Raw genomic sequence first — 21,722 nt, 5'->3', positions numbered from 1 at the left:
CTTTGACAGGGTCAGGGATGGAATGAATGAACCATATATAGGCTATTATTACAATGGGGTCGCCACTCCCAAAGTGATTTATTAATGACTGATAAATGCGATGAAATGATGGTGGAGAGTGTTGCTGGAATGAAAGATGACAGGGAAAACCGGAGTACCCGATGAAAAACCTGTCCCGCCTCCGCTTTGTCCAGCACAAATCTCACATGAAGTGACCGGGATTTGAACCACGGCGTCCAGCGGTGAGAGGCCGACGCGCTGCCGCCTTAGCCACGGAGCCACTTGAAAAGTTTGTTAAATGGAATTAATGATGAGTCAACACATTTCCTCAAAACCATAAGAAATTGCAATTCCTGTTTTCAGATGACTTTATTCGGCGCTAACGTTATAGCAGAGCATTTTATGCCAACATTTAAAATGTAGGGACAAATTTACAAATTAATTTATTCCCCAGCGATAACCATAAATTTCTCCAAATCTATTTCATCGGAGATGGAAATGGCTAATTGAATGCACACTGATAAATCTCTACTGAACACAGAAGGCACATTGTTGAGTTGTTCCAAAAAGAAATGTTACATGACAACATTAATTTAATTCGAATGTTCAAAAGTGCGATTGATCTCACGCCATCAGAAAGCCATAGAATTGTTATTCGTGCTGATCAAACACCAGCCAGTGAGCATACCAGACGATATAACGTGCCAACAATTGATGAGGTAGCTATTGTCAAGGTTGGAGAAGAATTTCATCCTCGGGATACCGTTTTGAAGCGAAGAATAATGAGAAACTACAAATAACTGCTGTCAGTCATATATGCTACGATCCATTGCAATATCCAATTATGTTTCCAGACGATCAAGATATAATTTCAACATCAAAGTGATGAACACAGTCACAGGTGAACAAACAGGGAAAAAGTTAGTTCAATGAATTATTATTCCTATCGGATTATGTTACGTGAAATTGAAGATAACCATATTCTGAAACGCCGTTTGCTCTTCCATCAATACATCGTCGATGTTGTTGTTTGAGTCACCAGTCCATAGACTGGTTTGATGCAGCCCTCCATGTCACCCTATCCTGTGCTAATCATTTCATTTCTACGTAACTATTGCATCCTACATCTGCTCTAATCTGCTTGTCATATTCATACCTTGGTCTACCCCTACCGTTCTTACCACCTACACTTCCTTCAAAAACCAACTGAACAAGTCCTGGGTGTCTTAAGATGTGTCCTATCATTCTATCTCTTCTTCTCGTCAAATTTAGCCAAATAGATCTCCTCTCACCAATTCGATTCAGTATCTCTTCATTCGTGATTCGATCTATCCATCTCACCTTCAGCATTCTTCTGTAACACCACATTTCAAAAGCTTCTATTCTCTTTCTTTCTGAGCTAGTTATCGTCCATGTTTCACTTCCATACAATGCCACCCTCCACACAAAAGTCTTCAAAAACATCTTTCTAATTCCTATATCAATGTTTGAAGTGAGCAAATTTATTTTCTTAAGAAAGCTCTTCCTTGCTTGTGCTAGTCTGCATTTTATGTCGATATCGTCGATATGTACGCGAAAATGTATTCGGGACGACTGCTATTTATTAGGCTCAATAAAAATAAACTGAGTTCAGAAGAATATATGCATTTGAGAGACGTTATAAGTAAAGCCCGGATTTTTATGCAGTAACAGGTTAGATTGCAAACTAATTTGGTTAGTAGGAAGTGTTTGCCACCCGCTCTTCCATAATGTAGCTAAAGTAACATAAATCATAGGGGTTCTGATTGGCCGTACCCCTAATGTTTATGCAAGCCCCATAGCATAGTCGTTGTGAAGGTAGACTATAGTTGCTACTCGCTTCACTAAGTTTGCATTCTAACCTATTATTGCATAAAAATCCGGGCTCTAGTTATAAGTAATGATGGTGATATAAGCAATATAGGAAAGATCACCATATACCCTGCGACATATACTGGTAGTCCGCGACATACGGATACGCACGGATATGCGCGGGATGCTATTACGTACGTGCGGAAATATGGAAATGTTACAATGTTATGTATAGAGTCCGGATTATTAGGTGCTGATTGGTTAGAATGCAAACTTACTTAAGCCAGTAACAAGTATATTCTACACTGTACAATGGTTATGGTATGAGATTTGCATAGATATTAGGGGTACAACCTATAGAACGCCTTGAAGTTATGCTACTCTTCCTACATTGTGGTACAACGGGTAGCATGGCACTTCCTACAAACCAAATTACTTTGCATTCTTACCTATTAGCACCTACAAATCCGAGGTATAGTTATGTAATACAGCATGGGATGAAATAAAGGAGTTACTACTTCCAGGACAAACACCTACTGATTGCCATGACATAACAGCACAAGTTTTCAATTAAAAGCTGAAGACAATAATTGATTTCATCACTTCACTACGTGTTTTCTGAGAAACACAATGTTGGCTGTACTCTGTGGAATGGCAAAAAGGAGGATTGCTACATGCGCACATTCTAATATGGCTTACTGTGAATATAATCGATAATGAAATCGATAATGTAAATCTGCCGAAATACCAGATCCCACATTTGATAATGATGTGTTTGAAGTTGTGATCAAGAACATGATACACGGACCATGTGGAGCAATCGACACATATTCACCGTGTATAATCGATGTCAAATGCTCTAAACGGTATCCTCGAGTGTTTTTAAAAGACGCAATAACTGACAATGATGGTTACACCATATCTATGAAGAAGTACAGAAGACAATGGCAAAGCAATTACTTTAAAAGTGAGAGGAAATGGACTCTGAAGTTGGTAATCGTTGGGTTGTTCCATATTCACCACTTTTATCGAAAACTATCAAAGTGCATGTGAAGATTGAGCATTGAAATCCTGTGAAATCCATAACATACATTTGTAAATACGTGAACAAAGGCAGCGATATGGCCATATTTGGAATTCCAGCAAGTAATTTAGATGAAATCTGTCAATATGATATCGGAAGGCATATCAGCAGCAATGAAGCTGTGTGGCGTATTTTAGGATTTCCGATCCACGAGAGGGATCCGACTGTCGTTCATCTTGAAAACGGACGAGGAGTATATTTCACGGAACAAAACATACAGGGCAGAGCAACAAAACCACCGAACACAACATTAACAGCTTTTTTTTTGTATTATGTCAAATAAATGATCTTGCAACAACTTTGATGTTTGTGGACATTCTGACTTTACACTTGGAATACAACACGAAATAATTTTGAAAGAAGGAAGAGAGGCAAATCAGTAGTTGGACAACCTGTAGTATTTTCATCAAATATATTAGGAAGAATATACAATGTAAACCGAACAACGCTGAATGCTTTTATTTATGGTTGCTTTGATACCGTTCGTGGTCCAACATCATCTATACATTTACAAACAGTAGATGGAAGAGTGCATAATACATATAATAATACATAAGCGTGCGAGGTACTTTATGTGCTGGGAAACGACGATCATTGGGACAAGTCTATTGAATATTCATCGGCCACTTCGAATCCATTTCAAATATGTGCGTTGTTTGAAATTATTTTTTATCTGCATGTTCTCCGTCGCAAACAGTACAATTGTGGGAGAAACACAACGACTACATGGCCGAAGATATTCTGCACAAAATGTGTCAAGTAACACAATATCATGGCTTGGATTTCACAGAAGAAATATACAATGAAGCACTAATCATCATTGAGGATCTTTGTTTTGCATTGTACGACAAGTTGTTGGCACAGTTGGAAATGACAGCACCAAATCGGTCAATCAATGCAACATTCGACAGAGAAATGCTCAGAGAACAATCATACAACAGAAATGACTTCAACTGTCCGTCCAAAAAATACACCGAATCTCCTTCCAGAACAGAAGATATCATTTGATACCATCAGACAAGCTGTGGCCAACAAATCCGCTGTATTGTACGTTTTGGACGCTCTAGGTGGAACTGGAAAAACGTCCATTATTTCCTTCATACTGGCTAAAATCCGTTCAAAGGGCTATTTTGCGCTATCTCCTGCTTCTTCAGGCATTGCTGCCATGTTGATGGAAAGAGAGAGAGCAGCACATTCAACTCTACTGTCACTAAACATGCAGTTAATCTGTAAATGAAGGTTTGCAATATTGTAAACATGCATATAATTCGTATGTCGATCTATTTACTATATATTCATTGAAGTCGAGTTATAGCGATGTAAGGGTGTGTTTGCCATTAATATTTTACATCGATAGTGACTCGCAGCAGAAGGGAATCTGCTATTGTAATCATTACTATCCACATCGACTTTTACTGGCAGTAGAAATGGGATCCTTCTCCAACTCCTTTGTAACTAGAATTTGTAAGGAGGGACTACCATTGTAATTAATAATTCCATTCTCGATTTGACTGCCATAAGTCAAGGGAGAATGCAATTTCGTTCAAAACTCCCCTAACCGATAGTGTTTAGGAGTAGGCAAGTGTGCCCGCCATTATAAACAATTTCACCCATCCAAAATGTGAGTGGCATTAGGCATAGTGGCCTTGCTATTATAAAGGAAACTCACCAACTAGGTGTGACTGTCATTAAGAAAAGGGGCCTGTCATGATAACGATAACAGCACAATTCAATTTTGACTGGCAGTAGGGAAGGTGCCAGCTATTATAATGAAATCTCCTCAACTGTAATCTGTGTGGAAGTAAGAAAGGGCGCGTGCCATTGTAAAGAAAACTCCTCAAATCGATTGTGACCGTGCAGTAGATAATGGGGCCTCCCATTATAATGAAAACTTACCTACTCGATTGTGAATGGCAGTAGGAAAGTGAGCCTGCCGTTATCATCACAATTCCGCAACTCGCACTTTACATTGGAAACAACGTATGGGAACCTCCCCCTACTGTTTGTGGATAACGCTAAGAGACATGTAATTTAAACAAATTCACTGCATGTACAGTACGGTAATTATTTCGATATCCGTATACACTGTAGAATACCGTAGCGAAGCACGGGTACATTTGCTAGTATATGATATATGCATATCCTCGCATAGCACTAAACACACGAACTTTAAGTTCAGAAGCTGACAACGTTAGCCATTGAACCTCTCTGCTATACAAGGTCTGTTCATCAAACTGACATCTACCAATGTGTTCAGTTTTACAGTGTTGACACATATTCAAATTTTGAACTTCAAAACTCGGGAATTAGACTACAACAGTCATTTTCCTTTATATCAGCATGGCGTCGAATTCGATGCAGAGTCCCGTGATGGGGTGCTTGTCCACGAATGTTTCTTCACTTTAGGATTACCAACTTAAGATTTCAGAAGTACCGTGCCGAGTATTTATAACTGTCGAAGTTAACCGATACTGCAGTATGTTTGAAGGATAAAACACTTTTCATGAAGAGAAATACACTGGCGGAAGATAAAATCCCAACACCAAGAAAACATTAGTTTAGAGGAACGCAATTTAGATTAATTAATTGTGCAGGTAAAATATTTATTTGCTTAAAGTTTCCAGGTCAAATGTTCAAGTATGTTCAAACATGTGACATGGTAGTACATTAATAACCGCTGTAGTCATCGTGATTTTGAGTGAAAGTATGCAAACGTACTTGCATTGTATCTTACAGGTGCCGCATGCTAGTTTGTGTGATTTAGTTCCATGCATCTTACACTTCGTCAGTCAAATCAGCAACGGTAATAATAATAATTTCGTGTGGCTATTTCTAGCCGAGTGCAGCCCTTGTAAGGCGGACCCTCCGATGAGGGTGGGCGGCATCTGCCATGTGTAGGTAACTGCGTGTTATTGTGATGGGGGATAGTGTTATGTGTGGTGAGTTGCAGGGATGTTGGGGACAGCACAAACGCCCAGCCCCCGGGCCATTGGAATTAACCAATGATGGTTAAAATCCCCGGCCCGGCCGGGAATCGAACCCGGGACCCTGTGAACCGAAGGCCAGTACGCTACCATTCAGCCAACGAGTCGGACATCAGCAACGGTTAATGGTTGTAATAGATGGTGCTAGATTTGTCTTCACATAATGCCCCATAAGTGCTCAATAGGCGAAATATTTGGTGATCTCGTAGGCCAAGGCAACTGGCTGACACTCTGTAGAGTACGTTCGATGACAGCAACGGTATGAGGGCCAGCGTCATAACGTTAGAAACACCCCCTTGAATACTGCGAATGAATGGCAGCACGGCCGGTTCAGTCACCAGTCTGACGAACACATCTGCTGTCAAGGTTCTTGGGATAACGACGAGAGTGCTCCTGCAGTCGAAAGAAACCGCTCCCCAAACCGTAACTCTAGTCTATGTCCAGTGTGTCTACGCCACAGGCAGCTTGGTTCCTAGCGCACACCTAGCCCCTCCTTACCAACCTACGGCCATCACTGGCACCAAGACAGAAACGGCTCTCATCTAAGAGAACCACAGATATCCACTCCGCCATCCAATTTCTAGCTTGAAACCACTGAAATCGTAGATGGCGGTGATTCGGTGTTAGTGGCATAAATGCTGCAGAACTTCTGGTCCGGAGCTATCCCTCAAGTAATCAATTAGATACAGTTCGCTGTATCACACTGGCGCCAACTGAAGCTCTAATGGCTGTTGCAGAAGCAATACGATCCATCACAGTCGTGCAGCGAATTAGGCAGTCTTCCTTCTCCGTAGTGGCCCGTGAGCGGCCGGACCTCCAGCTATGAGTAGGAAAACAACAGATAGGGAATCTGCTACGTGGGCGACTGGTCTAAATGCAGATGACTAGTGATTGATTGATTGATTGATTGATTGATTGATTGATTGATTGATTGATTGATTGATTGATTGATTGATTGATTGATTGATTGATTGATTGATTGATTGATTGATTGACCTCGATCTTTTGAGACAGTGCCCTCCCGTGACCATCGTTGAAAACGCTGATGCACTGTGGTTACATCCCTGCCAAGTCTTTCAGCAATATTGCGGAAAGAACATCCACCTTCTCGCAGCCCTATTACTCGGTTTCGTTCATACTCAGTAAGCTGCTGATACTTCTTCGTCTCCTTAAGGGCATGTTTGACTCACACCTACCTCACAACGTTACCATCAAACAATGACTAAAGATCACGAATTGTACAGCACGTGTTTAAGGCAAACATGATTTTGCAAGGTCATAGTGGCGCTACTAGCACCACTCTTCGTCAACTACTGTGCAAATATGAACAGGCGTCATCTTTCGGATTTGCACACGCGCCTCTCGAATTTCATTTATCTAGCACAAATTGTTCTTGGTGTTAGGATTACGTTTTTCACCAGTGTATTTACTTACTATCCTTGTAGATGGCAACGGAGGTGCAATGCGCTGATGGCATGGCTCTGGCATTCAGTGAAAAGAATGCGAGACAACAGTGCCGGATAGTAACTGCTTGAATTTATCTTAAAAAGTATAATTATCTAAATCGAAGCTCATGAGACTCTCTAGCTAGCGTCTCCATGGGCTCGACTCGATTCTTCAGGAATCTTTCGTACGCTTCGGAAATGTCATTCAAGGCACGGGACAGGGGCTATCAGTACCGAGCCGTTGTTTTCTATGCATGGGAATTACTTGCCCATATTCATGGCATCTACTTTACGATAAACATCAATCATCAGTCCACCCTTTGGCTACGACCAAGGGAAAATCGTACAATGAGTGTGTATGGGCAATATTATTAACAGTTTTCGAAAATTGTTGTGTATTTCGCCAGCGTCGTACAACCTAATATGGCACATCGTACCAATCATAAAATGATTGTAAGCCTCCAAAATTATCGTACAGATTTTATTTTTATTTTCAATTAAGATACAGCCCCAGCATTTGCCTGATGTGAAAATGGGAAAATACGGAAAACCATCTGCAGGGCTGCCGACAGTGCGATTCGAACCCACTATCTCCCGGATGCAAGCTCACAGCCACGCGCTTCTAACCACATGGCCAATTAGCTCGGTGTACATACACTGACTGACAGAGCAAATACAACACCAAGAAGGAGTGGTTCGAAAGGGATGAAAGTTGGGGAAAAACAGAGACGGCACGGACGAATAATTGATGTTTATTTCAAACCGATATGCAGGTTACACAATGCGCACGGCATCGACTCAGTAGGATGTACGACCACCGCGAGCGGCGATGCACGCAGAAACACGTCGAGGTACAGAGTCAATAAGCGTGCGGATGGTGTCCTGAGGGATGGTTCTCCATTCTCTGTCAACCATTTGCCACAGTTGGTCGTCCGTACGAGGCTGGGGCAGAGTTTGCAAACGGCGTCCAATGAGATCCCACACGTGTTCGATTGGTGAGAGATCCGGAGAGTACGCTGGCCACGGAAGCATCTGTACACCTCGTAGAGCCTGTTGGGAGATGCGAGCAGTGTGTGGGCGGGCATTATCCTGCTGAAACAGAGCATTGGGCAGCCCCTGAAGGTACGGGAGTGCCACCGGCCGCAGCACATGCTGCACGTAGCGGTGGGCATTTAACGTGCCTTGAATACGCACTAGAGGTGACGTGGAATCATACGCAATAGCGCCCCAAACCATGATGCCGCGTTGTCTAGCGGTAGGACGCTCCACAGTTACTGCCGGATTTGACCTTACTCCACGCGGACGCCAGCCACACTCGTCTGCGGTGACTATCACTGACAGAACAGAAGCGTGACTCATCGGAGAACACGACGTTCCGCCATTCCCTCATCCAAGTCGCTCTAGCCCGGCACCATGTCAGGCGTGCACGTCTATGCTGTGGAGTCAATGGTAGTCTTCTGAGCGGACGCCGGGAGTGCAGGCCTCCTTCAACCAATCGACGGGAAATTGTTCTGGTCGATATTGGAACAGCCAGGGTGTCTTGCACATGCTGAAGAATGGCGGTTGACGTGGCGTGCGGGGCTGCCACCGCTTGGCGGCGGATGCGCCGATCCTCACGTGCTGACGTCACTCGGGCTGCGCCTGGACCCCTCGCACGTGCCACATGTCCGTGCGCCAACCATCTTTGCCACAGGCGCTGCACCGTGGACACATCCCTATGGGTATCGGCTGCGATTTGACGAAGCGACCAACCAACCTGCCCTTCTCAGCCCGATCACCATACCCCTCGTAAAGTCGTCTGTCTGCTGGAAATGCCTCCGTTGACGGCGGCCTGGCATTCTTAGCTATACACGTGTCCTGTGGCACACGACAACACGTTCTACAATGACTGTCGGCTGAGAAATCACGGTACGAAGTGGGCCATTCGCCAACGCCGTGTCCCATTTATCGTTCGCTACGTGCGCAGCACAGCGGCGCATTTCACATCATGAGCATACCTTAGTGACGTCAGTCTACCCTGCAATTGGCATAAAGTTCTGACCACTCCTTCTTGGTGTTGCATTTGCTCTGTCAGTCAGTGTATTTTCATCCTTGCTTCATTCTGAATGTGTAATTAGAATGAAAACGAAAATCCACAGCCTGTTTCCGGTCATTCGACCGGGTCAGGAATGGAATTAATGTAGCTCCCATCTAGCGGCGAGGACAGGAATTGTGCCGGCTGCCGAAGCCTGACGCACTCCTCTGGGGCAATGATTAATGAATGACAGATAACACTAAATGGAACTGGAGAGTGTTGCTGGAATGAAATATGACAGGGAAAACCAGAGTACTCGGAGAAAAACATGTCTCCCCTCCGCTTTTTCCAGCACAAATCTCACATGGAGTGACCGGGAATTGAACCACGGAACCCAGCGGTGAGAGGCCGGCGCGCTGCCGTCAGAGCCAAGGAGGCTCTCATGAAGTTAGAATATGAACAACAATTCTAAGCTACTGTAAGTTAAAGACCTACAGAAATACCGTTACGAGAATGTGGTTTGGCTTCCTCCTAAGTTAACTGTACCTTCTACAAATTGAACGTACTAGCAACGATTACGGTTCCTTTGCTAAGTGAAACTGAGGAGTAAACAGTGATGTTAACATTCTGTTAGTGTTTCAGAGACAATATTGTTTTAAACTTTACAGAACCGGGGTATTTAAACAAGCGAAATAAAACAGTACATATTGCAGGACTAATGACTAGCCTAGTACTGAAGAAACATACCTGAGCAGTGCACAAACATGTGGATACTCACACCAATTTGATGGTTATAATGTCTCATAATTCCCCATCGATGGTATCTTTACCTTGTCGTGGTGGTGGGGCTTGTGTGGTCAAAAGATCCTCTGTCGGCGGTAGCTTAGCTACTGGTAGGGCCTCCCTTGCCGGACAGGTCGAAGGTGATGATCCAGACTAAAAGGGACACCCTGGTCCTCCAGGTTGGGGGTTGGGCATAGGGTTGACAACTCTATCCCGTTAAAAAAAAAACTGTTGAGAATCCGGGAAGAGTAAGAACAAACCGGACCGATAAAATTGAAAAACGACCTAGGCACGGAAATGGTTGAGGTGGAGGCTGAGCTACGTACCATGCGATTCCGCAGATGGAGGACCAAGGCATTCGACAGAGAGCTTTGGAAGAAGATTGTTGCGGAGACCAAGGTTCTACAAGGACCGTAGCGTCAAGGAGTAAGTAATGTCTTATAATTGCTTCAAATAAGAATGTAAAATAGTGTGCGGATAACTGCTGTGTTAACAAAATAAGATGCATTGTTCAAATTAACTGGAAAATTGTTTATTGTTCCTTGTTTTTTGTTGTATTGAATGAAGATTAAAGCACTAGAAGAATTCTGGTTTGCAAGTTCATCATTTCTGTGTGTAAAATGATCGAGATGACTTTTGATAAACATGATTTAAAGTAATATTTAATGCAAGGTGAAGTCTCTGGTCTATCGAATATACCAAATTTACTGACTAGGCTCTGAAAATAAACAAATGATGTTGGTCAAGGTCTCGAATTCGTAGCCATGTACTAAAATGAAACCACAACTGGAGTGCTTTGAAAAGTAATAAGAAGAAATAGACCAGCCTGTAGTTTATCACGATCACGATAAATGATCAAATTGCGCACATGAAATACTCACCATTGTCAGCACTCATTATGCCATGAGTACAGGGCTTTGAACAAAATATAACCTAATTTAAATCCAAACTTTAGAGTTTGAACGAACAGCACTTCTCCGTAGTGGCCCGTGAGCGGTAGGACCTCTAGCTATGACTAGGAAAACAACAGATAGGGAATCTGCTACCTGGGCGACTGGTCTAAATGCAGATGACTAGTGATTGATTGATTGATTGATTGATTGATTGATTGATTGATTGATTGATTGATTGATTGATTGATTGATTGATTGATTGATTGATTGATTGATTGACCTCGATCTTTTTGAGACAGTGCCCTCCCGTGACCATCGTTGAAAACGGTGATGCACTGTGCTTTGTAAGGACAATGTAGAAAATGCCCCTGTAGAAACCTTGCGGTAAAAGGCTCTCGGCCAAAATTCTTGGAACTAGTGCTATTCTTTAATGTGTAGATCACATTGCTCCCACATAGAAGCAACTCTACTCCTGTTGGAGGCAACTTACGGAATGACATGTCCACCACTGTACGAGGAAAACATTGCGATTTTTTAACAGCGCCATTGCGGCAGGCAGACGACCCTGAATTTTCGTACATCGACCTACCATCGCTGACTGTGTCTGTACATACGCGAACTTTCAAGTGTCTTTATTTAGGTATGCAGGATGAATGACCTAAAACCTACACCCGAAATATTCTGAAATGGAACGTATTATTGGTGTTCTGTTTTCACTGAAATGAAGTGTAACCAAGGATTCATATTTGTAGCCAATACAGTGATTTTAGAAATTATTAGAATGTGTGTTACATTTTTCAAATAGAACAACGCCTATTGACATTAACAAAATAAGGCTGATGACACACGGAGCGGTTTTCGCCGAGTCGGCAGCCGAGTCGGCCGCCGCGTCGGCGCATGTTTCTATTGTATCAGATGGGATGAAACAGACACAGCGGTGCTCGCCGACAGGCGGCAGATTTGCCGACTCGGCCTGTCGTGTAGCTGGCGGTGCAGCGAGCGTTTTGAAGACTTTGTGCGCTCTCTAGCGCCATAGATTTATTACATTCAGCTGAATCACGGCTGACTTGATGCTTCGCTCTAGTCGGGCGTGGCTGAATTTACGCGGCGATTGCATCATTGGTAGGTATTCTTGTATTAGATATCATGAAGTATCTTTGAAATTCAATAACATACACGTAAAAGGACATATAGAGTAAGTAGTCTTTTGGAATAAGAATAAGAACAATCCTTTATTTTTAGCACCCGATGACTGCTTATAAGCAGTCATTTTAGATGCAGTTCGAGCAGGCAGTGGTTTCGTCACAGTCGGCAAAAACCGCTCTGTGTATCAATCACAGGCGGCGGCCGACGCGGCTGCCGACTCGGCAAAAACCGCTCCGTGTGTCATCAGCCTAAAACTAGACTAGGCTACGTTAGAACGTCAATGGTATTTTTTCAGGATTCTAGTGCACGTACAAGAAGTTTGCGAACTACCGTAGCTTGAAAATTGTAAATGCCGACAGTTGTCTGCCACGTTCAACTGCTTAATTACGATGCTATGATGTTCTTAAGTTTTTTTTACATTATAGTACACTGATTGCATGCCTTTGCTGGCGAGACCTAGTCTTTACAGTGCTCCTTGTCTTCTGGTAGAGGCTAGATCAAATTTGTTACTTTCATTGACCTGTCTCAGTCTCATCCTTGACTTTGACAATATGAAAGTGACCGAGGTAGGATGGACGCTAGTAACACCATTCTTTGTGCAGCCAGTTCCTGTTATGGTGTGAAATTATCGCTCGTAGGGTCGGCTGGTGCGTGCATTTCAGCGGGCTTGGCAGACTGGTATGTAAGAGCAACTTCCGGCTCGGTGAGGAAAGCAACGGGAAACTGCATCACTCCTTGTTCCCCCAAAATGCCTCTTCACTGACACCTAAGCCATATATGATAGCTGATGGCGGTGCTGTTGAAGATCAAACCAGACTTCAGGCTGAATACCTAACATAGATACATACATCAATACATACATACATATTATCGGCACACTTTCCCTGGATGCATTTGTGTACGGGGGTGAGGAGTAAGGAGGGAGCTGTCCCTGTTCCGGTAGTTCTGCCAGCTGAATGAAAATGAAATCTGAATTGAATCGAGAATATGATCGATCGATATGAAGTTTCTAAACCGTTATTATCTTAAGCCAACCACCGTGTCACATACACATTATATAACATTTTTCGATGCGAATCTTGTTCCTAGCATGAATTCTATAGTTTGGCTTTGCTGTGTAAACAACAACAGTACTAGTACGTAAAGTGTACACCAGATGTCGCACAACGATGTGTAAGCGATTCATTGTTGTGTTTCAAAGGTTGCCAGTACGAATCTCGAAGATTGCGGAGGTCGACCGATTCAGCACTAGGGTGTAAATGCATCCAGATAAAGTGTGCCGATAATACATACATACATACATACATACATACATACATACATACATACATACATACATACATACATACATACATACATACATACATACATACATACATACATACATACATACATACATACATAAATGCATACATACTTACATATATATACATACTTACACTGATTGCATTGTGACTTCCTTGGAAGTTACTTTGTGATATTTCAAGAAGTAGATGGCATTTGCCAGTGCTGAAGAAGCCGACATGTTAATGGTGTACGAAGAATGCTGCTCCCTTTGGTGTTCTGTACGCGGAACGATATCCCAATAGACGTCACCCATCTCGACAATAAATTTGCGAACCTCTTTAAAAAATTGCGTGTAACTGGAAGTGTAATACCTCCCAAACCTAACAGTCACAAACGAGTAAGGGGGGGAAGAGGGTGAAATTAATGTGTTAGCTGCTGTTACTGTAGATCCGCTCATTACTTCCCGTGCAATCGCATGAAGAAGTAACATGAGTCAGGCATGGTCATTAAGACAAGGTACGCCAGATTTATCATATATATTGTTTAGTGATGAAACAAGATTTACAAATACTGGCCAATTAAACCTCCTAAATATGCACTATTGTTCCGTAAACAGTCACCATTGGCTTCGTCACGTGGAAGTCAGCGTCCATGGGCTTTTAATGTGTGGTGTGGAATAGTGAACCACCAGCTCATAGACCCGTTTCTTCACATCAGGAACACAAGATTTAAAAAAAAACATCTCACCCTCCAAACAGACAAACTTCCACAAGTTGTTAGAAGTCGTTCCAATGCATACTAGGAGAAATATTTGGTATCAGCATGACGGCTGTCCAGCGCATAGTGCACGACGTACAACAGCTTATCCTCGCCGATTGTTTCCAAGTCGTTGGATTGGACGAAGTGGACTTGTAAAATACCTGCACTAGGTAGGACTCATTTAAATTTTTAATGTTGAAAGTAGGGGTCCTCCATACTACAATAAACGTTAAAATTAAGTAATTTTCTTAATTGTACCTAAAGTTGATGGGCTGAATGTTCAGGAAAGATTTCAAATTGGGAGTCCTAGGTAGCTCTATCAAACTAAAAATACAAATTTCGAAAATCACTTCCGGCCTAAATGTAGTTCCGGAAAAAACAGCCTAAAATCACTTGTTTCTTTATTCGTTTTCTTTTTAATTCAAATTCTATCCAAATTAACTTAATTATATCATTATTTTTGTAATGTCCTTGGTTCAATACCTTGAAGAATTTTTTATTTTTTTGAAGAATGTCCACACTGAATATAGTTACAAGGGCTTAAGTGAAACTTAGCATTAAGTGACATTAGCGCTCGCAGTGGCGCTTAAGTGAAACTTAGCATTAACTGACATTAGCGCTCGCAGTGGCGCATAAGTGAAACAATGCATTGACTCACATTAGCGCTCGTAGTGGTAGAAAAAGGCAAACTGCTAATCTAATCGTCTGGGATAACGATGATTAATACAAGGATTGTAAATTTTAGGAATAAATAAAGAATATATTCTCATACTTTATTGACCTAAAGTTCGTAGCTCATTTCCGTAGGATGTTTTCAACATTCAGTTGCTTGCCTCAAGGGCTAGAACTGTGGATTTTTTATCTGGATAAAGTTATAAGTCACTGTTTACAAGGATAAACCGACTACACCAGATGATATGGAACGTAGAATTACTGCTACCTATGTTGAAATTTTGATGAGATGTTAGAGCGAGTGCATCAATATTTACATGGCAGACTAGAAGCTTGCATTGAAGCTGGTGGTCGTCATTTTAAACACAACCTGCGAAGCTCAATTTTCAAAATTCAAAGAATTTGTTCATTCACTTTCGTTTCTTAAGTAAGTGCTGACACACGGAGGGGACAACTGCCGTTATTTACAATTTTGTAACTACTTGTAGTACAGTCTTGAACAAGCATCATTTATATCCTAATTTACTCTAGATTTATTTTGTTAATAACAGTAGGCATTGTTTCACTTAAAAATGTAACTTTTTAAAATGAATACACATTCAAATTATTATTAAAATCTGTGTATGTGCTACAATTATGAGCCTTTGCTTACACTTATTTTCTGTGAAATCAGTAAATAAATAGTACCTTCCACTTCAGAAGTATTTGGGGTGTCATTTCACTATTATGGATGATTTGTGTTTTTTCTTGTAATTTGTTGTGTTGTTGTAGTTTTTACCAACGAATGTTAATTACTTGCATTTTGTTATTGTCAAACATACTGGTATAGGGTTATGTAAGTAGGTCGAATAGTTGTTTCGATTTTGGTATGTTATTTTAAACCGTATCGTGTTTTCTAATTATGGAAACATGATTTGTATTTCATACACTAATTGCTCTTTACGAAGATTATATCGTTATCGGCGTTAGTTATGTTATTAGGAATTAATGCCAAGCTGCGTCAGACAGCATACATTGGGCCCAATTTTCCGCCATGCTGGATTCTGCATTAAGATCTGATAGGTTGTAGTTGGTCTTGCTAAATTTTATTTCGAGTTATCGAAATTTTGAGTCATAGAGTATCCGTTTTTGAGCATATATAACGCATAATTGAATCATATGTATCTACGGGCTTATACTGGATACAGCAATTTTTGCTGTATCTAAAAATATACTGTACCGGTGAAGGCAGTACAAACTAAGTCCCCGTAAGGGAAATTTAAAAACTTACGCGTTACGCTCCAGACCTGCAGAGAAAGACTGACTGAACAGCGAGCAACAGCTGTGTGCGTGTGACGTAGAACGAGTGACGTCACAGCCTGCCTCACCGCAACACACAGAGCCTAGACTAGTGTGGAATATTCCTCGAGTTTCTATGGATAATAACATTCCCCACAATAATAATTAGATAAAATTAATCACATCATCGTGTAGCCCAATCCTTTATCTACGTTCCTGCAAAGTTTCACGTAGATCCGACATGAGACGACGAAGTTATGGAATGAGATGTGAAGGCACGGATCGGATGTAAATACAGTACTGCTTCGCTTTGCAGAGCAGTGTGACCAGTGTGTGTATATGCACGCATGGCAGTGGAATTCGTGCAGTCGGTTCGCGAGGACCGCGATATAGCGTGAAGCGGCCGTCATACTTCGAGTCCGTGGACTTTAACTCAATCGCGACGAGTATGAACTTGTACGAGTTTCTTTAAACTGTGAATGATAAACTTCTGCTCCAACGGGGCGTGATATAAACTGTGCTTCATCTGAACATCATCGAGTGACTGTTTATTCTACACGAGTGTCTAAGACTTGTGAATATTTTTCAAGTACTCGTAATTTAAAGTTTAATGTTGTGGACAGGATTTGGAACAGTTTGCTCCTTACAAAGTACTGAATACTTCAAGTTAACGAGACTGTGCTTTAATTCAGAATTACTCAAATTGCAAGCATGACTACGTCACTAATTTACCATTTCATGAACTGTGTAAATATTTATAGGTAATGAACTGTAGGCTGTGTATGTGAACTGTGCATTTCAATTCTATTAAGAACTGTACATTTCAATTCTACGAACATTCAGCTGTGCGTTTCGATTCTATGAACAGTCGAACCAAGGACTGTTAATACAAGATTAATTTCGTTTTATTTTTATTTCATGTAATTACCAATGCGTGAACAAGTCTGAATTCACGAGTGAAACATCCTTATTTTTTTCCAGTGCAATTGATTACATTGAATGGTGCTTCAAACTAAGAACTAAGTTGTGAGGCATAACTTCACATTATGCCAAGTGCCACAAACTTTAAGTGACTATTTTGAAATTCGACAATAAATTTCGAGTAGATTTTCATTTTATGAGTGTTAAACTTATATGCTCATTCGAAGGTAGTTTTTGCATCAACTCGCCCCAAGGCTTAACGGTGTTCATTCACGTTCATCATTTACAACGCCCTTCATCAGCACCGTATGGATCTTCTAGACGTCGAATGGATCTTCTAGAACTTCCATCGAGGGAGGAATGGTGGTCCATTGGTAAGGAAAAGAGAGGAGCTGTCGGAATCCAAGGACGTCGCCAACCCTAGGGCGAGAAACACTTTCTACTGTGTCTTCTGTACAAAGGTGACATGATTTTGAACTCATTAATAAACTCAGAAAAAAAATTGAAAGATTTTCTCTAAACAAACCCTCTTCCTCTGTATGCACTTCAACAGATTGGTACACGCCCTGCGTTTCTCGTGCTCACCGAAGTACCACATTTACTGTTACAATACTAACAAAGTCGTATTTTACGGAATCGCGTTATTTATGACCCTTATTAAAGTAACTGTCCGCCTCTGTGGTGTAGTGGTTAGCGTGATTAGCTGCCACCCCCGGAGGCACGGGGTCGATTCCCGGCTCTGCCACGAAATTTGAAAAGTGGTACGAGGGCTGGAACGTGGTCCACTCAGCCTCGGGAGGTCAACTGAGTAGAGGTGGGTTCGATTCCCACCTCAGCCATCCTGGAAGTGGTTTACCGTGGTTTCCCAATTCTCCTCCAGGCGAATACTGGGATGGTACCTAACTTAAGGCCACGGCCGCTTCCTTCCTCTTCCTTGCCTTTCTCTTCCAATCTTCCCATCCCTCCACAAGGCCCCTGTTCAGCATAGCAGGTGAGACCGCCTGGGCGAGGTACTGGTCTTATCCCCAGTTGTATCCCCCGACCACGAGTCTGAAGCTCCAGGACACTGCCCTTGAGGCGGTAGAGGTGGGATCCCTCGCTCAGTCCGAGGGAAAAACCGAACCTGGAGGGTAAACAGATGATGATGATGATGATGATGATTAAAGTAACTTTTTATAAGACAGAATACAGTACATACAGAAGTGAAACAAGAAACCTCCGTTAACACCTTTGGAAAATAATTAGTTAGTCTCTTCTGTTTCTTACTGTTATCCTTCTTTTCTTCCACATACATTTCAACAACATTTATATGCGCGAGGAACACTGTCATTTATAAACGACTGACTCTGTAGTAGGTTCGATACCACGCAGCCAAGGTTCGTGAATGGAGCTTGTCATCCACGACTTCCAGGGTTGCTTTCGTACGTGACCGGTAATGAATTCGCACCCGAAAAACAACGAGGCTTCGCCGATTTTCCGATCACTAGAAGTTTAGTTTTCGGTTCCCGTCATATTAACTCCCAGCAACACTGTAACCTTTTATTTACTTGTTAAAATTGTTCAGCACAAACTACGAATGCTTTATTGCACAGTCAGTGTTATACAAAATTGGAGTTGCAAAGTACATTTGCTTTAAGGGAGGAAAAATTTGCTTCGAGAAATCGAGAAATTAATGTAACCGAATTTCGAGTAATAGAGAAATAAGTACACGTGAAGATTAGGACAAACGTCCGGGAAATTGAAGTTACTTCGAGATACTGAAGATTCGAGTAATGGAGGTTCGAGTTATCGAGGCTCGACTGTATTACCATTTCCATTAAACATCATAACGTACATCACAAACACAGAGGAGAGGAGCCTTTACTTACTGGAATTAAGATCTCAGAAAAAGTTCATTCAAGAAAAAAAATAAAGTTGTAGGGGGTCCGCTGTCTGTAATTTCGTTTGTTTTGCCAATTCTTCAGATATTTATCCGTTTTAGGTAAACTCAAGACCGAATCGGTGGTTTTTACTTTTCGTGTCTGTTTGTCTGTTTGTTTGTTTGTTCCACCATCACGGCAAAACGGCTAGATAGATTTCAACCAAACTTCATATTTGGAGTATACTCACCCCAAGGAAGGTTTCTATATGCATTTCATTTTAAAATCTTTGATTAGGCGGGGGTTTATAGGAAAACCAGAACGGTTTTCCTCCATTTTCTCTTATACTATTGATTTCCTGTAAACTCCGTGGACCGTATGTGAAACATCTCTTCATTTTAAACAACTTTGGTTATGTTCATAATTTACCTTACTATTCAAATGACGGAGAAATTTACTATTTTCTCCGGGTATCATGGTCTGCATGTGTGACCGACAGACCGACAACGAACCTACAGGTTACCATGGCAACGTCTCTGACTGCTTGCCAGCAGGGAAGTAACGTATTGCCATTTTCCTCATCATACCTTTAAATTCATTGTTGTTCCTTGGGTAGAAGGCAAGAGAGGGCGTCAATCGGCCATTCTGCGGGATATTGGCGGAATATCGTTGGAGTTTATAACCGTCCTCGAATAGCTTATGTAATAACACCATTGGCCATCTTATCTGTTGACCTAAGAATGCCTGCGCCTAAATTTCTCCTCTGTTACCTCTTTCTTATATCCATAACTCACACCAGCATAATTTATTGAGGGGCATTTGATTTTCCAATACATTCACTTGGTATTTACATATTTGTCGTCATCCGGCTGTCCTCAGTTTTTAATCCATTTTCTATTAATTTCAACTTTCTTTACTGAATTATTTTCTTCCTTAATTACACCGTATGTATGCGAGTGCTAATCCCGAAAGCTTGACACTCTTTCCTTTGACAAAATATTCTAAGCTATGCAAATGTATAACTTTCGGCCCCGGAAAATATCGAAATATGGATATAATTTTAACGACGGTGCACACCTTCGTTTCGGGATAATTGGTGGCTAATCTGTAAGTCTTATCACAAATCAGAAAGCACAATCGCCTTTCATTTTGGAGAGATCTACAACTTTGGTCCTATGACTTTTGATCGTATTTCTATTCCTTATACGTTAAATAGAGCTGTATTTCTCGATTTCAAGTTAATCTTGTACTTTCACACGTATATGTTAACATTAATTTGGCACATTTATAGGAAAGATAGAATCATGACATTCGGCACGTACATTGGCATGACAAGTGGCAAAGTGATAGCCAAATTTTATGATTCTATCTGTCACATGAATATCACAAATATAAAGTAGTATGCGAAAACTGCACAAAATTTCATACCCAATGATTCTAACTCAATCTAAACCATAAATATAGGATATACGAGAAGATGTCATGGGACCAACCATGTAGAACAGTGAAAGAGGCGTCTGATGGTGAGGTCCGTTTGCAGATATGTCGCAGAGTTTCAAAGCAGTAACTCTCGAAATAAAGGTCTGCACTTCTAGAGTGTGTCTGTACATTGACTATTTTGGCGACATTTCTGTACAGTTATCTTTTTTCAGGTGTAATAATGACCATCTGCATATTTTTAGCTTTGGTGTCTGTTGTTCTGTTTGTCTGTCTGTCTGTTTGTCTATAACTTGGAAACTACTGGATATATTTCCACCAAACTTGATATTTAGAATCCACCTGTCCTTGGGTAGGTTTCAGGCAAATATTGTTTCTAAATCCATGAAATGACTGCGGGGTTTATACGAAACCGAAACCGTGATTTTGCACTCCCACAAAATATACACAACCAAACATAATAGAAATCTACCTGCCTTAATGGAAATTAATTTTTAAACCTTTTTCTCATGTGCATCATTTCGGTAAGAGGATTTATAAGGGAGATATCATTAACCGGACTTAACTTAAGAACGGGCGCGTGTTGAGCATATTTCTTACAACTTGAAAACTATTGAAGATATTTGAACCAAACTTTATATTTAGCATCCACCTTTCCAAAGGTAGATTTTAAAGGTCAATAACATTTCCTGTTCCTGGAATGGACTGGCGGTTTATAGGGAACTGAAATGATGAATTTACTCTTCCACAATATATAGAATACATGACCAACCTGACTGGAAATCGACCAAATTTGTTGGACATTCATTTCTAAAACTTTTTTCATATGTATTGTTTCGACAGAAAGATTAATAAGGGAGATATCATGAATGGTCGGTTTTTCAGGGTAAGTCCAGCAGACATAGACCAAAAGGTGTTGTACGTGGAGCAGATTCCTAGTAAAATCCTAACGACTGTGTGCCTGTACATTGACTATTTTGGTGAAATATTCGCACAGCTACGCGTTTAAGGGGTAATAATAACAACCATCTGCATAATTTTTTGGTTTAGTTTCCTGAAGGTCCTAATTTTAACCCTCCTCGCCAAAAATCCACATTGCGGCATAATCTGCCAGACGAACAAGAAAACAGAAATTAGGCAAAATTATACGTTTTAGCCTGTAACGGACAGAACATTTCCAAGGGCTTTAAATTTTTCACTTTTTCCCCGAAGAATGTCGAAATATGAAGGCAATTTTAATGATGGTGCAGATCTTCGCGAAGTCCTATCACATAAGGGAATGCACAATCTCCATTCAATTTGGAGTGATCTACAACCTTGGTCTTATGAC

This window comes from Anabrus simplex, chromosome 1 (assembly GCF_040414725.1).
Source record: "Anabrus simplex isolate iqAnaSimp1 chromosome 1, ASM4041472v1, whole genome shotgun sequence".
Lineage (NCBI taxonomy): Eukaryota > Metazoa > Arthropoda > Insecta > Orthoptera > Tettigoniidae > Anabrus > Anabrus simplex.
This window is presented reverse-complemented; position numbering follows the sequence as displayed.